This window comes from Mus musculus, chromosome 3 (assembly GCF_000001635.26).
Source record: "Mus musculus strain C57BL/6J chromosome 3, GRCm38.p6 C57BL/6J".
Classification (NCBI taxonomy): Eukaryota; Metazoa; Chordata; class Mammalia; order Rodentia; family Muridae; genus Mus; species Mus musculus.
In genome coordinates, this window is record NC_000069.6 from 30,280,209 (window position 1) to 30,299,255 (window position 19,047).

Genomic DNA, 19,047 nt, shown 5'->3' on the forward strand with positions numbered 1-19,047 from the left:
TATGTAGATGGGGAAGGGGAGAGGGAAGGGAAGGGAAGGAGACGGAGAGGAGGGAGGGAGGAGGGAAGGGAGGGGGAGGGGGAGGGAGAGGGACAATGGAAGGGGGGGAGGGGGAGGGGGAGAGGGAGAGATCCACCTGCCTCTGCCTCCTGAGTGCTGGGATTAAAGGTACACAACACTACACCCAGCAGTGTATAAATTGTTCCTGTTCTCCCAGCTCTAAGACCCCAAACACCTGGGCCATTCAACCAAGTTTCCTCTCAAATAATTTTTCATCAGTCGGTCTTCCAGGGTAGTGCAAAAGAGGTTTGGTTTTTTCAATTAAAATAAATTTACAGCTGAAAACAATAGCCACAGTCTGAACTTGAATTCAGTTTGAGCAGAAAACACAACTTTCTGTAGGAGCTGTCATCTGGGGGAAATGTGCCTATCTTATTCTTCATCACAAGTCCAGAGACCAGCAGACTGGTTGGCACATAGCACACATTCAACGAATACTTGTTGTTTGAATGTTGCAAGGATGATGGATGAGTATCATGTTTTGAATCAGACAAAACATCAAATTTATGGGGAGGGAATATCTTGAAATTCAGCTCTAGACAAACCTTAAATCATACAACTCCAGTAGCCGGGTGAAGTAGCAGGCGTAATGGAACTGGAAGATTTGAGTTCTGAGTCCTTCCATACTTACTAGTTGGGTAATGGACAGTGTATCTGCCTGTCACTAATGGCTCTGAGGCTGTGCATCATTACTGGTCTGAACTAGGTCAGTGACCCCAGCACTTCTGAACATTTGTGGATGATTGTACAGATCAAATAAGACAGTATACATTCTAGTTCCAACAGCCAAGTTGTGGAACCAATATTGGTGTACAAATACAGAGCAATGGGTAAAAAAATACATATATATGTATGTATATATATGCAATAAAGTATATATTCTATATATTACATATATTCATGCAACGTATGTGTAGACATGTATGCAATAGAATATATTCTATATTTGTATATATACATGTAATATATGTATAGACATTATGTGTGCATGTATGTGTGAGTGTGCATTAGAATCTTTTTCAGCCATTAAGAAACATGAAGTCATATGTTTGCAGGAAAGTTGATACCATTAGAAATTATTGTGTACTAAGCAAATTATGCCAGTCTAAGAAACACAAAGATTACATGTTTTTCTCCCATTTGTGTATGCAAGGTTTTATATAGACACATAAAATCATATATGTAAGTATGTATGACATGAAAGTAGAAAAAGACACTGTCTAGGTAGACAAAGGACACTAATGTATGGGGCAAAGGTGAGAGGAGTGGGCATGAGGGGATGTGTTCAATGTGTAATACACACTTGTGAAAAAATACTCTTATGTAAGGGACAATGAATATATATATATATATATATATATATATATATATATATATATACACATATATATACACATATATATATACATATATATACATATGTATATACATACGTATATACATGTCTTTGTATAAAATAAAAACTTTAATTCAGTATGTGCTCATGAATGTACAAAAAATTTTTAAATGTGGTATCTAAAAATGGCACACATATACATGCACACACACACACACACACACACACACACACAGACAAAGAATTCTGAGAACCAAAGTAATCAAGGGCCATCTCTAGGTTGGAAAGGGTGCCACCATCTCTTGTACAGCTCAGCGTTCTAAGATAACGGCACAGCTGTGCTGTGGAGAATTCGAAATGGCAGTTAATTATGAAAGAAAAAAGTAAACTTTGAACAAGCTGAGAAAGTCATGAGTTTAAAGCAGTAAGAAGCAGAAGGTGAGCGGGCGCTGCACTATCTCCATCCATAGAACTAGCTAAAAGTAATTTGTTTTTCAATAAATCCTCATTTCCAATATTCTGGGTGCCTCTGGCAGAAAATGTTATATAGCTGTAAAATGTGAACCTTCATTGGAGCCATTTTAAGACTTTTGCCTGTCCTAGCCACTTAATTTGGAAGCTATACCCTGTGTTATATCAAAAATTAAAATGTTCATATATCCTATATTTAATATAATTCAAACACAACCCTGGATGAATTGAATTGCAGTTGACTGGCTGATAGAGCACCGAATTGATAAATACTATTTTCATTTATATTTCAAAGGCAGTAATTTTTTTTTCAAGTATCACATAAATATTTACGATAGGCCTCAGATAAAGCAGGAGCTCTTGGGCGCAACCTATAATGGGAACAGATAAAAGCAATCTTGTCTGCCTCAAAGATCTAATTAGTTCCTTTGCATAACTGCCCTGGATTTTGAATAAGAAAACAAAGGCCACCCCTCCCTGCTTCCTAGTCTTCTCTGTGCTGGAGAGGTTCTTTTTCCACCTGCCTAAGACTGGTCATTTGTAACCTGCTAGTTCCAATTGATTTCCTTTGCCTTGGCTTCCTTGAGCCAGGACTGCAAGGAACAGACTGTACGATTTACACCAGCCATCCAGTACCAATCATTAGATAACAAGACCCTTTACTGAAAGCATTTAGAGTAAAACAATGCTTTAAGTTTACCTTTGCTTTCATTTCCTTCTTTATTACACTGGGTTCAAAGGCAGGCCAAAAACAGTATCCCAAGGCCTATTCAGACATCCAAGCAAAGAATGTCCAGTCGTTCTGGATAAATCCCTTGGCTCCAGTAGAATTTTATACAATCTCAAGTACTAGTTTCCAATAACATTTGGGGGGCTTGATTTTTCCCTTGTTTGTTGCAGCCACTGTCTTTACGTATAAAGGGAAATGAGTCATGTGAAATTATGCTCAAGCGAATGGCCTATAAAGACATACCTATCCCATCCTGTTAGCTAATAAAAAGATTTGTCCTCTGCAAGAAGTGAAGCTGGTCTACGCTAAGGGGTTCTGCCAGAGTGAGGCAAACCCCAAATCCTTAGATAGGAGAATCTGAATGAATGCATGGCCTTTTTTCTATAGGAGAGGGCAGAAGTGGGTAGCCAGGACCTGGCAACCTTGAAAACCCAGGCTCATGGCACAGAGGCCAGCAACTTCCTGTGGTTCCTAAAAGATGGCAAGACCTTGCATGCCAGGAGAGCAAACACAGGAGCTTCTAGTGTAGAATACTGCAGTGTCTTCCAGAATGATCAAGCTCTAACATCTGCACAGAGAACACAAACACCTCTCTAACTCTTCAATTAAACAGTACTAAATTAAAAAAATAAAATCTTTCTCATTTCAAAATTCAAGCTCAGGTTGACTCTCCTCATTTGTAACCCTCAGATTTCATGATTAACTCACTTGAAGAGTCTCAAATCTCACCAGCTAACCTTGGTATTTGTCCAGGTAAACACTGCTAGGTAGATAGGCCAGAAATACACATGGTTTGGATTCTTTCTCCATATTATCCTTGGTAGGGTACTCTGGTTATAATATAAATTAGTGCCTGCACATTCAAATGGCTACAAAGGCTGTGCAGACCTCATCACCATCATGAAGGGCTGTGGCAGCAGGGGGTGGGGAAGGGAGGCAATGGAGAGGCCGGTTCCATGAGGAGGAACACGTGCCATTCAGCTTTGCCATGTGGAAAATGTAGACACACTGGTACGTTAAGAATAAAGTCAACAGTTTTGGTCTTTAGGCCATGCTTTCTCATTGTGTTGTCACACATTCTCTTCATCTGACCTACGTTTGCAAACTTTGAGGTGCAGGTGGGAGAGAATCTGAATCTACTGTGGATGGCGTTTGATTCTGGGAAGGATGACCAGGGCACTGGGGTTCTTTCTTTGTTGGTTTCCTTAGCTTTAGCTGATGTCAACAAACTACCTTATAAGATTCAACAAATGAGAAGTGCAGGAGAGCAAACATCAAAGCCACACATCCCTTACCAAAGATCATAGAGAAGTTTTCTACCGTGGAGTTTCACACAGGTAAACTGTATGTGAGGCTAGGGGTTCATTTTGTCCATTTTCCCTTACCATTGAGTTTGAAAATGTGTGCACAGTAAGGTGACCCTCATATCAAAGTCTGCAAACAGCGATTAGGGATATGCAACACCTTTTTAAAGAAACACACGCAGTCTCACTAGTGCAGCTGAGAGGGGAAAGGTTAAGGGCTATATTGGATTGTTCTACTCTGTGCCAAGATTCTGCTCCAGCTGCAACTAAATAGTGGTTCTCAGGCTTAATTACATAAAACCCGTGTAAATTCTAACTGTTTACTATGTGATTAGAACTTCTCTGGACAAAAAAAAAAAAAAAAAAGAAAAAGAAAAAAGAAAGGAAGGAAAGAAAAAGAACGCTCATATTTGATTTCCTTGCTGTCCGCACTTGCCCAAACGCTCTCCCCAGCACTGTGTACTGAAGCTGTGCAAACTCAGTCTTTCTCCTTTAGAATCTAGGGTAAGATATAAAAGTTTATAGAAATAGTGAAACCCAATTGCAGAAAATTCATTTTATGTGAACAACAAAAACTAGCCTATATATTACAACCAACGAGGCTGTGCGGCTGCTCTGCCCAGAAGCAGAGCAGTGATGACTCTGAAGTTTTGCATGAGGATTATCTCAGGGATTATTAAGAATGCTCTGTGCCACTCCTGCCCCTATGGGTTTACTGTGGCTGTGGGGCTAGAAAGAATCTCTTACGCATTCAAAATGCAGGGACTCCAGGAACTGACAGGGAGAAGAAGGGATCCACAGACTGAAGGAATCTATTAGCCAAGCATCATGTGGGGGCTGAAAGAGAGGCAGGTAGGAGCCTCCTCAGTTAGACCCATCCTCCTCTCTACTTTCAAAACTTAACAGATAAGCGAGGTTGATCCCTTGAATAGTTTTATACTTCAGCTTGTTCAGATAGCATGTATTCTTTAAGAAACATTTCTAATTGACTTAATTGTAAAATTGCACAATAGACTCTCACAGGGTCCCACTCCTAGACAAAAAAAAAAAAAAATTTATAAGCAACTAATGACAGCTAAGAGAAGAAAAAGTAGCCCTTCCCAAAGATGAACCCCCCCCCTTATTGGTTGTCCAACACAGAGGGATAGATTCAGCATGTTGCATTCATATATATTTGTGCATACATACACACATGCAGTCTGTGGGTTGAGTGTGGGTGTGTTTGAACACACAATGATAATCAGAGAAAAATAGAGTATAAACTTTGTAGGGGATGAGAGGCATTGGAGGAAGGATAGTTGGGATGAGTTTGAGAGAAAAAAGGAGGGGGGAGTGATGTAATTCTATTTCAATTACAACCATATCTTTAAAAAGATGATATATAATCAAATTGCTAAGTGTTGATTTGAACATTCTAGGAGGAATATGCATACTTTTAGAAGCAAGGAGACATAAGTGCATAATTCAGTCAGGTTTTTGTTTTTCTTTATTTTGTCCTTGGCATTGATGAAGAACAAATTAGCTACTGTCCTTGGTGCCTACCAGAAACAACAGTAACAAGTGGAGCCTTCTCCCCACTTAGTAATATGTTCCTTTGTAGATAAGCACTGTAGCGAGGTAAAATAATGTGTTTTAAAAGTTTGCTGCTTTCGTGATCTAAAAGATGAACGATAAAGAAGGAGAGAGCTAGTTCAGAAACATCTACTCCGTTGAGACTGTGGATTTTGGTCATTAAAAGAAAGAAGTTCAGAATATCAGAATAAAACAAAACTATGGCCGTCTTAGCTCTGTTACCACACACTACAAGCAAGCACTATCACAGGGCCCTGTATACATATTGCCTGGCATAGTGAGCCGGGAAGTGAGGTATGTGTGTGACAAACACAGCTTTAACAATGTGGGACACATTTTTAAGAGAGACAATGTTTTCATTTTTAAAGAACTCAATAAACACAACAAGGAAGTTAACAAATGTGTTTTTCTTGTTCTTGCTCTCCAAACTATTCAAACCACTTATTAATCTCCAGTCTGTTTCATCAATCTTTTATGATGTGTTACAAGGAGTTTTTCAAATTTAAACTTCATTACATCATTTTATAGTTATAAACCCTGACCATTATAATTCTTGGTCTTAACTAGGCCATGAAGGGAAGAATGCATTCATTTGGCAAGTAGGGGGGCTAGAAACCTGTAGTTTAAACAAGGTTTAAAAAATAATAAGATGCCAACATTTACAATTTTAAATAGACTTAAGAATGCAAAGATAAATTAATTTGGAAACAGCATGCTTAATTTTCATATTTAAACCTTCCTGGTCCCATCTCCTCTGGGAAGGCAGAGATGCATAGCAGTGGTATCTCTTGGTTTTGTACATTAGAGAGGATGCAAAAGCAGGTCTCAGCAGTGAGAAGTTATTTGTGTTTGGCTTGCTTTTGCCACCGCTTCTTTAACTAGCTCCTGGGTAGAATTCATTAATTTTTATTAACAGGGAAAACATTTGTCCCCGTGACAATATTTGCATTGCCTGAATGATTTCCACCTCTGCCACAAGGTGTACTCTCGGCTCATATATCACCCGATCACATGGAGAGCAGAAAGACCCTCAGTCATTAGTGAGTGAATTAAAGATGATCTTAAGAGCTATTAATCACAGTGACAAAAGCCTTAATGTTTCTGTGACCCTAGTGGAGCCTGGGGACTCAAAGGGAGCAGAGGGAGAGAAAATGGAAACATATGTTTTCTCCAAAACAACCTACCTTAGGAGCACTGTCAAAGGGAGGGTCACATCAAACTAAGAAATTCTGCCAGCAACTGGCCTCCGGATTATGTGTCTATTCATCTTCTGGCGAAGCCATGTTTCCCTTTAAAGCATCTATTTTCTTACTGTGGACAATTAGGGAGCCCAGACCCTGTGGTCTTTTGTATCTTTAATGCCTTAATTCAGAGTTTATACTGGAGGACCTGTGCTTCTGTTAAACTATATTTAAAAAAAAAAAAAAAACAACAACAACTCTACATAAATTGCATTCAGTGAGCCAGCCACATAAATCATGAGAGAAAAAGAGCAGGCAGTAGTGGTAAAGCATTGCTATGAACATTAATTCACACAGATACAAAATTCCAGTAACGCAGCAAAACAGTAACATTATTAAGCACTACCGCAGGTTACCACACTTAATCAATCTTCAATGTACCTGGCCATATTTGTCTGGATGTTTACACGTGTATAAAGGCACAAGCTCCAGTGTTAATAATAGAGGCACTTGCTGGAATTTCAATTATCTTTTGCAATATGTTGACATAAGGAGCAGTCTACCACTGGCTAATTCAGAGCACTGTAAGAAGACCCATATCCCCTGATCGGTATGCGTGCCTTTGTTTCCGCAGCTGAGGGACAACTATGGCCTTGTGCTCATATTTTTCGATTAGTTCTGCCCTTATGATTAAAAAAAAAGCATATTTTGGCTAAATGATGTTTCTACATGCCCGGATCTTTGATGTGGCTAGGATAAGTCAAAAGCGCAGGTGAAATTATAGTTTTCTTGTTTGATATTGATAGCATGTCACCTGAGATACACACACACACACACACACACACACACACACACACATATATATATATATACATATATATATATATATATATATATATATATATATATATATATATATTCTTTCCCAAACATTAGACTGGCCAGGTTGAATAAACAACATCAAAACCACATCACTGTAGATTAGAAATGTTAAGAATTTTCAAAATTTTTTTACTTCCAATGAACTTTTAGGTTTCAGTTAAAGAGCTAAAATCAATCCAACCTAAAAACTGAACATGAGGAAAGTTTTGATTGCTTGTTTTAAAATACTTGTGAGAATGATTGTCTTTTTGTAGCCACAGAGAAGATAAAAAGGAAAATGCTACCATTATTTTACTCCAATAAAAAATATTAGAATAGCTTGAAAATCCCACAAGACAGCTGGGGGATGTAGCTCAATATAAGAATATGCCTGACATGTGTGAGGGTTCAATCCCCAGCACTATACACACACATGCACACACACATGCACACACATATACACACATACATATATACATGCACACACATGTGCATATGCACATACACATATATACATGCACACACATGTGCACACACATACATGCACACATGCACATACCCATGCTTAAACACATGCACACACATATACACACATACATATATACATGCACACACATGTGCACACACATACATGCACACATGCACATGCACATGCTTAAGCACATGCACACACACATGCACACACATATGCACTTACACATGCACACACATGTGCACACATACACTCGCATACACACCCATACACATACCACATAGAGTAGAGTGAGTAAAATAAAACCTTAAGAACAACTTACAGATATTTTCTTCCATTTTTATTGTTTACACAGCTCTGTGACTCTCATGCCTTTAGCTCACTACCTCTCAGATGAGGAAACCATAGTCCATACTGTGAAAGAATGATCCCCACCACCTCCAGTCTAATTAAGGCCCAGACAATGCATTTCAGATGTGATGATGCTACAGAAAGTCTCACATTCAAATGCAAGAACCACACCAGCTATCCAGAATCAATCTATAACACCCGGACTCCATACAAGCCTTGTCTCCATATATAAAGTCATGCTGCGAAAGGATATGACCATTGTAATTAGTAGTCACAGAATGAGAACAGTTTACAAAATGCTCCTCAGATACATGAAAAGAGAATCAAGATTAGTCCACAAAATGCTCGTGGAAGGATCTTCCTTAGTAGCTACACAGGTTCAAGTCATAGCTTCCTCCCTTTAACAGAACTGAGCTTTCTGAATGTTATTCCCAGAGACAAGATCCTTTTTATATACTTTCCCCTCTGCCTGTAGTTCTGGCAAACAGTAGCAAAGGTATTTACAAGTTCAAAGAAAATGTGGACAATGTTTCTGTGGAAACAGATTTCCGCAGAAATCTGCTCTATTTTGACATTCCTCTGCCTCAAACACTAATGGGCCTCAGAATAAAGTTCAACACTCATGAAATCAGGCCCTTCTCCCCAAAATTATTACACAGATGATTGTTGAAGGATTAGGGAGGCCTCCTAAGTCTTCTGCAGAGCCTAAAGGCTTACTGAGAGGCAAGGAATGGATAAGGATGCTGTGGCTCTGAAATGCCTCGATGGATGCTCATCCATCAACTGCATCCAGGAAGGTATGCAGTGAGCCGACTGCTGGCATGAGCCAGATATCAGCTTTAGCTTATTGCTAGCATAAAGTCATTTAGCTTTCATAATAGTACATGATCCCCATTTTTTTTCAGACAGGAGATCTGATCTAGAGTTGTTGGGTGAACTAATGAGTGGCAGAAAATTCATGACTCGCACTTCAGGGGATTATTTCTAGAAACCATATAATTAACCCCAAAACTATGTCCCTTCTCAGAGAAGCCTTCTCACATGCATTTTCTAATCCATGTATCTGAACTATATACAGAGTTGATGCTATACACGTAGTATCACCTTTCCAATAACAGGAGAATGAAAACGGTGTTTTGTTGTTTGACTTTCTTAGAGATGACTTAGTCCCAAATCACAACTATTAAGGTCCTTAAGTTTCAAAAATGGTATTCAGGCATTTGAAATTATATCAACAGATGCTGAGAGAACTCAAGAGGAAACAGTTTGTTTCAAACTCGGTCCCAGGAAGTCTGGGTAAGGATGAATAAAAGGAAGCAAGCCTGAAGGGCCAGAAGTCTGCAAAAGGGTGTGTTGTCTATGACAATACCACAGCGAGCTCTGGGAAGCAGTGTAGTCTCCCAGCTGAGGGGGACTAAAAGGCTTGCTAGCTTCCCATTGGCCCACTGTTCATGGGGAGCTGATCCTGGGGGGTCACAATTCTCCACACTTCTCACCTGCCCCCTACTCAGGGCATGCAAGCTCATGATAAGCATCTGTAAGCCACACCGGTATACACAGAAACAGCAAGGAATTGTGGGTGGGACACCAGCCCTCCCACAAGCCCGGCTACCACCAACAGATGAGGAAATGCCTCAGGTATTAGCTAGGTTTCTTGTTCCAATGTGGAGAGTCTTTAATTAAAAACTGCATGTGCTTGCAAGTTAAACATTTTTTTTATTAATCCCCTCTCCATATTATTTGCCCATTCAATTTTTAAACCAAAACTTATTGTGATTGTGAATCTAGGTTGGGTGCTGGGAGCAGAGATTAAAACATAAATTAAAAATATCTCAAACAAGACATATAAATTACTCGCCATAAAAGCAAAGACTGATAAAATACATTGCATTAAAATCAGACTGTCTGCTCATTTAAAGATAACACAAAGAAAGGAAAGAAAAGGGAAGCTACAAACTCAAAATACATGGTAGAAAAATAGCAATTAACTAAGAATTAGTATCCAAAATATAAAAAGAACCTCTAAAATAAATAAGACTAACCAAAAGAAAGACATGAAGACAGCCATAGATAGGAACAAACTTTCACCAATTGGGAAATACCCAAGGCCCAAGTAACAGGTCCACTGATCTCTGTAGTCAGGGTGAATACACTAGCAAAAGCTTGCCATGGGATGGCTGTGTCTGCAAAAGCCACACGCTGCAGGCTTAGCCCTCAGTGTACAATAGTTGGGTAGTGATGGGATCTGTTGGGTGTGGGATCTTGTGAGGGGTCCTTAGGTCATTGAGGCGAGCCCTCAAAGGTTCATGTAGAACAATATAGAACAATGATATTATCTTTCTCCCTCTCCCCTCTCCCTCTCTCCCTCTCTCCCTCTTTCTTTCTCTGTCTCTCTCATTCTCTCTCTCTCTCTCTCTCTCTCTCTCCTTCTCTCTGCCTCTCTCTCCTTCCTGCTTCATAATGTAACCCCTCTGACAGGTATTTCTGCCTCTGCCAACTGGCACCCTCATCAGATGCCAACCAGTGGGGCCAACTAATCTTAGATTTGACCTCCTAACTGTAGGCTAAATAAGCCTTTCCTCCAACTTAGTTAATCCTCTTGGGTATCAGGTATTTTATTTTGGAGCCAACTATTGCAAAGGTCTAATGAAATAATGTCTTCTACCGGCTAAGATTGCAGATAGAATGGAAGAAGACCTGTAAATACTTCAGAGGATCATGCCCATTGCTGGACTGGTAATCATTTAGCACACTATTCTATTGCTGTGTGCTCTCTCCCTAGCATTGCAATTCTACTCCTAAATACCTACTTTAAACTCATACATAGACTCTAGAAGACATGGTGGACACTGTCCTTTTCAGGTGCAAACCTTCAGGCCTATTCACAACAGGATGAGTAAGCAAACTGGTATAGTCACAGAATGAAATACTATAGGACCATGAGAACAAACCACGTGGATAATTCAAAAACTACACTGTTGAACAGAGACATGCAAGATCCAGAAGGTTTGTAGTTGATAAACAAGAAAAGTTTGGAACATATTCTTTAAAAATCATTATATTAACGGTAAAGCTATTTTTTAAGTAGTGAAGAAATAAAAATAAAATTTTGACAGGGACATTTGTCTAGAGGAATGGGACAAAGAAGTGCACATGGGAGAGGATAGCCATTGGCTTATATCCCGTTTCTCCATTCAGGTAGTGAGCTCATTGGTGCTCTGCATGCTAAATGAACATCTTGTGCATGCCTTCTAATGTATTTGGTACCCTATGATAAAAGAATAATCATTTTCAAGCTATCCTAGGCCTTACATAGCTCAACACCCTGTTGGAAAGTTATCTCTTTCAAAAGCTGACTGCTATAATACAAAGCTAAATCAAGAAAGAAGTGTGGTCCCAGGCAGGGTCCAAAGAATGTTTCATGGTGGATGCCTTTAGAAAGGAGTGTGCTTTGCCAATGCATACTCGTGAACTTCTCCCAAGGGTATGAAGTGTTTCAGAGAGAGTAGAGCTTGTTGGTCCATAATGTACCAGGGAGATGGAAAGAAGTGGCACCCCAACTCACTTCCTGTTGAGTCCATTGATTAAGTTTGGGATATTTTATGTCACTGTTCAACTAGCACACTTGGAAGGAGACCTGCTAGGGGTGATCATTGTTTAGGGGAAGAGCCACCTACCCTCTGTGTCTTCTGATGGGAGTGTCCCCATACCGGTTGGTACTTGGAGGAGAGTGGAGAGGAAATGAAATGCACCTATCCCTTCCCTTTGTGTGCACTGCACACCTAAGGACCAAGGAACTACCTCTGCACATGAACAGAAGGTCACATTGGTGATTTACTGGGATCAAATGTCAGGATCACTGAGAAAATTTCATCCTATTAAAGGGGCAGAGGCCAGTGGCCTTCTTACCTGGGAACTGCTACACACTAGGTATTCAAGTGAATTCCAGTAACCTAGAGGGCAGAAGTATGTACTGAAAGGGGAGCTGGAATGACCATGAGAGCTCCAAGGGGCCCAGGCAGGCATGCACTCGGCCTGGCCTAGAGGTAAGCTAGCTCTCGCCGTGTAGAGCTTTCATCTCTGATGCAGTGTGACCTGACTCACATGCCCACTGCAGTAAGATTTCATAGTCAGTGAAGACTCACAAGCTTAGGACCTCTACCCAACAACAGCCCTTGGTGGTTTGGGTAACTGGTTTAGTTTATTCTCGTTTAAAGCACTGGGAACCGTCATGAGCTTGCTACACATTCACTGACATATACTCATAAAAAATTGCCTATGTCACCAAACCCAAGAGCTCTGGTTGGTTTTTGTTTGTTTGTTTTGTTTTGTTTTGTTTTGTTTTGTTTGTTTTGGTTTGATTTTTGGTTATCTTATTTATTTACATTTCAATTGTTGTCCACATTCCCGGTCCCCCCCAAAAAAAACCCTCTCCCCTCTCCCCATGCTTCAATGAGGGTGCTCCCCCACCCACTCACACCTCACCACCCCAGCATTCCCCTACTCTAGGGCTCTGAACCTCCACAGGACCAAGGGCCTCTTCTCCCATTGATGCACGACAAGGCAATCCTCTGCTACATATGGGTCCCTCCATGTGTAAGGTTGGTGATTTAGTCCCTGGGAGCTCTGGTGGGGGGGGGGGGATCTGGTTGGTTGATATTGTTGTTCTTCCTATCTTAAGCAAACAGAAAAACCTCTGGGAGACAGAACACTGTTCATCATGTTGAGGTTCCAGGCACACCCGTGCTTGTCCTGTGCTCCCACTCAGTCTATTTCAAATCCTTGGACACTTTCAAAACAAAATTTTGATCTTGTCTTTCTAGTTTCAAGTTGTATGAGACTCACTTCTCACATCAAGAAGACAGTGTGAGGCCTTGTCAGATGAGTCAACCTGCCCTCACAGTCCAAGTATATATGAGTGTATATGAATTCTGGATTATCTCTTTTTACACCACCTTTGCAAAGTTCTGACAGTGTTGATTTCCAGATTAAAACATGCAATTGACTGTGTAGCCGTAATCAAGGAACCTACCACTAGAATCAGCATATAGGTAGATGGTAAGTCTTGGTTATTTCCTCTTTGACACAGCACAACACATTGATAATAATGGCCAACTCTGGAAACAATAGATATATAAAAAGTATGGCAATCTGGAATTCTGGGAAGGTTACACATCCAAGCTAAAATCCAATAGAATCTGAAGTACTTTCTAAGCAGGATCTGGCCAAAGGAAGTCAGCTGAGCGGGAAGTGCATTCTAGGCAGGGAGAGACTTGGGCCTGACTCTCACACTGAAGGACTGAGGACAAGTTCTGTATAATGAAGGGCAGAGGAAGTAAGACCCAAAATTGAAATGGTCTAGCCATAGCAATATAGAGACTGTTTGGTCTTAAAGACCTGGGCAACCAGGAGTCACAATGTGATTGGTTCTTTCATTTGGAAGAATGAAGAAGTACTGTGGATGAGAGCTACGGCAGGGAAGAACTCGGGAGGTACTGCAGTGATAACAGTGACTAATGAGGAGATGGTCCTTAGGTTATCCTCAGAACCTGACCACCAGCAGACAAGCAGCAAGTGCTTTTATTTTATTAGATTAGCTTCCTAGTACCTTCATCTAATATCCTGAGCAAATGGGCTTAGTATTCTAGTGTTTAAATGACCGCAGCAAAGAAGATGTAAGCTTTGTATTGACAGACCATATATCACATGCTAACTATCTCCCACAGATTATCTCATTTTAATCCATCATTACAGCAACACCTCAGGATGGCATTTTGCATGTAGAAGATGATGCTCTAAGTAGTTCATGTGGAGATTCATCCAACGAGATGCCATGCCAGAATTTAAATCTGATGGTTATTTAACTCAAAAACTATCCACAAATTCTGGGTATAATGGAAACAGAAGTCATTGCAAAAACCACATGGTCCTTGATCAAATGTCTCTTAGAAGAGCATTTGCAGGGTGAGGCTAGTGTGCAGAAGGGGAGATCTCTGGCCCGGAAAGAGAGCTTGGGATTCCCATCTCATTTTTAACTACATATGCCAGACAACCATAATGAGTTGATACTGTCATAACATATTGCGTAATCCCAACTAGGCGCACACAGCATCAGCTACTTCTGCTCGCTTCCCACTCAGCCATAAATCAAAAAGATCAACTGTTTGGCGGATTACAGAGGGTGAAAAACTCATTTGACTCTTAAATACCATCAAATATTGAAGAGTATCAAAAAGAGGCAATGCCAGCTCCCATAATATATTTGCCTCCAAGTATGCTGGAACCAGACTCCAGCATCCCACATACTGATACATCTCTGCCCCGAAGTTCATTTGCATTCAGATCGTTCAAATACCCCCTCAACCAATCTACCAGGACGAGTGTCCATCAACAAGCAGATGGCACATCATGAGCCGACGTTCTTAAAGCAAAGGCTAGCATGGCTCGCTCAGGAATGGTCTTTCCTTTCTTTAAGGTGAGAGACGATGCACAAATGAAGCATACCATGGTAAATAGGAACTGTGCTCACTCGCAGTCATGCACCAGAGCCATTAAGCCTTAAGGTCTTAAGGTACCAAGCAATGCATATGATAAATTTCTCAAAAACATCCCAGCCATAACATAGTTCTTACTGATTGCTCATTTACCCATAATGCATGCTGTCATAGCAAAGCCTGACAAATGACAGGGAAAGCTCAGGTTATTTTTTACACTGACTGCCAAGCCCCTCACCTCAGATTATTCATTTATTAGGGCAATCACTGAGGTCTGGGTACTTAATATTGTTTTCACCAAATATGAAAATGATCTACTTGCCTATTCTTTAGTTCCTCCTAGGGCAAGCCATTTATCATCAGCTCACGATAAATGACTGCTTCATTATAGCTATAATTTATGAGGTGTTAGAAGTAAAGGGCCACGCCTAGAGACTTAAACCTTTAATATGGATTAAAATAAGATAATCAATCAACCTAATACAAATTTTTCTCTCAGCATTATTTCTTGTTTTGAAATAGCTTCATAATTTGGGAGGGAGGGAGTTTTAAGCCACGCCGAATATCTAATTATCCAACAACATGCACTCGTGTCTGGGAGAGTACGTAAATAAATATCTGGTGTGATACCACCAGACAAAGCAGAAATAGAGCAAATCCCCAGCTGTAGTGCCCTGAAATCCCTGCTCTCCCTAATGGTGTCAGATAGACTGGAGACCAAAGGGTTTGCAGAGCAGGTACAGACTGGAGCAGGGTTTTCTCTCCAATTTTCTCATTTCTCTGTAAAAAATACTGCTATTGCTTCCCCCTCTTCTCTACAACAAAGAACTTACTCTGGGGAGAAAAGTTATGTCCCAATAACATTTCAACAATTTTGCTTTCTTTTATGTCTGAAGCAGGGTTTCACAGCTCATAATTTGGATGAGAGCAGCTTCTTGTTGTGTCTGGGGAATAAAGAATATTTCCCACTAAAATAGCATTATAGTCACCATTTTTTTCCCTGATATGTATCTTGATTTTATAGTTATCAGATGATTCCAGACCAAACCCTGTGCCTAAATAGTGTATCATGTTCAAAACACTAACTTAAAGCTATTTGACCACTTGGATCAAAAGCTTGGAGGTTGGGCAGGATGTTCATAATTTAATGCTTTAAAGACTTAACCACCAGGGAGAAAATTACCACAGCAATTAGCACACCAGAAGCCCCAAACATTAAGATGCTCAGCAAACCAAGCTTCCTGAAACTGTGTCCCTTGCAGGTGAGACAAATGGGCTCTGGCTGCCTCCAGGCAAATCTTGAAAGATCCTTCCAGCAAGGCCCGTGACTGGAAACTGCTCAGCCTTGAAATTAGCATCTCGGGAGAAAGCTCACCCCCTCCCCAACCCCTGCTCTGGACAACAGCAGTTTACATCTCCAGGACAAAACAGGAGGGGGAAAATGACACTGGAGAGACAGCTGGAATAGTCACACTGTGTTCCCTACAAAGAGCTTCCTTTGCACATCTCAGAGACTGTGTGGCAGGCACAGACCCTGGGAAGGACTGCCAACTTCCTCACCCAGGTACCTCAAAGGAGGAAAAGGGCTAGGATAAAGACTCAGCACTAGGAACTAGGATCACATAACAGAAGAGGGCCCCTCCCAAGCTCATACGGGGACAATGCAAAAGGTAAACTGTGACCTGCAGCTTTACACCTGAGATGCAGGGTATCACCGCTTACTCTGTTTTCTATCCCACAGTGTTCCCAACAGCAAAAACCTCTGGACAGTCACACAGGTTAGTAAAGGTTCCCTTCTAATCTAGATTTCTATTAGCTAAAGGATGCTCTAAACCCCAAGCCCTACAGCTAGATTAGCTCTGTAGACTACACACACACACACACACACACACACACACACACACTGAAATACTGAGGCATCTCACAATATAAAACCTCTGAGCTCCTAAAATTATTCTCTTCAGCACAGTCATCTCACCAAGGGAGACTGGGATCGGGAGAAAAATGGGAGGCCATCATCGTCATCATCCTCTCTCTCTCTCTCTCTCTCTCTCTCTCTCTCTCTCTCACACACACACACACACACACACACACACACATCACACACACACACATCTCTCTCTCACACACACACACATCTCTCTCACACACATCTCTCTCTCTCTCTCTCTCTCTCTCTCACACACACACACACACACACACACACACACACACCAACAAAATATTGTCTTAAACACAAATAAAAGAAACTCTATTTGTAAAAATGAATATGCAGACAATCCCAAATCTTTGGGTAGACTTCCAGGGATCAATTACACAAAGGTGAAAGAATGTACACAAGAATATTTAACGACTACTACAAGTGTGTTTGTTTGTTTGTTTGTTTAACACCACAGTTGTCTCAAGTTTCTTGTCCACTTATGCTGTCAACTGAGATGAATTTCGTAGCTCAGTCCCATCCGGCTCCTACAAGGTTCAGCACTGGGCACTGGGATCACATAACAGTGAGGGAAAAATTCTAGATCTCACTGAACAGTATAATCCTCAATTATATTCCATTGACTATATTTGAGATTTGTTCGGTGTGTGGTACCACTGACAGCTATTGTGGATTTTGTTTCTACATTAAATACAGAGAGTACAGAATATGTGGAAGTGTTAATAATTAAATTCCAACTGTTGATGCATTTTTGCAGTGGATGTGAATGTCAGGTTGGCTACAGACATGGGCTGTCAGGTTGTGAAGCTTAAAGCCCCATCATTACCTCTTCATTTTGAATAATAGCCATGAAGTATTAGTTTTCCCTATATCTGCCATCTGCCTCTCTGTTAATATGATGAAATGTTAAAGTAACTCTAAATCTTCAATAATTCATATATACTACATATAGTGTGTGTATCATCATATACATATTATATATACATATATATGTATATATACATATACATATATATGTATATACATATCATATATATACATATATATATCCCTCAAGGTGAACCTTTCTAATATCTATTCTTACAGTAATAAAACCTTGGAGTAGACCAAACTCTCCAGTAGTAAGATCAATACCAGATGCTTTAGTGGTCACGTCACCCACATCACGGTAGACCGCCAGAGCAACACTCCTCTCCTCAGAAGGCCAGTTTCTAAAGACAAAGCTTTAGTTAAACCAGGAAACACAGAGCTTCTCCTCGGGTTCAGCTCATGAGAAAGGCATGGGTGAGCATGCTTCACGGAGTGGCCATGGGCCAGGGCTGCAGTTATTAGTTCTCCTCCACCATGCCACTGATGCTTTATGAGGCGCTCGGGGGGAGGAGCATGTTTCTATATCACATGTATACCACGTAAAGGATCTGCTGCTTTCTTTATACAAAGCAGACACACATTCTGAGTGTCCGGGCCCTGTGCCCTGGCAGCTCACAGTTTAGATCAAGGAAAATTCAGGGTGGACAGGTTTCCTCCAGATCATGGAACTGGCCGCTGAACAGATCAGACACTCTTTCCACAAAATTGTGTGATGAAGGAGTGAGTGAGTGAGTCTGAAAATCATTCTCTCACAACTTTCTAAAAATTAGATTTGAAGCTGGGCGTGGTGGCACACACCTTTGATCCCAGCAGTTGGGAGGCAGAGGCAGGCAGATTTCTGAGTTTAAGGCCAGCCTGGTCTATAGAGTGAGTTCCAGGACAGCCAGGGCTACACAGAGAAACCCTGTCTCAAAAAAAATAAATAAATAAATAAATAAATAAATAAATAAACAAACAAAATAAATAAATAAATAAAAATAAAAATAAAAAAATAAAAATTAGATTTGAGACTGACATGATGGCTTGGTTGGTACAGGCCTGGCCACCAAACCTGATGACTTCAATTGTATCCCCAGGCCCCATACAGAGAAGAGAGAGAGAGAGAGAGAGACTCCTGAAAATTTTCTGCCCTCCATACACTGTTTGCATGTACCTACCTACACGCACACACACACACACACACACACTCCGAGACAGAGAAAAATATAATGAAAATTATACTTAGATATTTTAGTTTCTGTCAGATTTGAAAATAATATTTAGAAATAAAATTATTTTTAATAAGCCAGACAAGAAAAAAAGCATTGTGTATATTTGTATGGTTTTCCTTGTCCCATTCATTTCCCCTAATTATGTTGCCCAGTTAATCTGGCTTTCCATGGGGTACCTCTCAACTGCAAACACAT

At 40.5% G+C, this 19,047-nt stretch overlaps 1 protein-coding gene across 4 annotated transcripts in view; it reads right to left on the bottom strand.

Annotated features, from left to right (window-relative positions):
- Positions 1-19,047, bottom strand: part of Mecom (MDS1 and EVI1 complex locus) — a 558,464-nt gene that overhangs the window by 328,913 nt on the left and 210,504 nt on the right. The gene's annotated exons all lie outside the window — the stretch shown is intronic.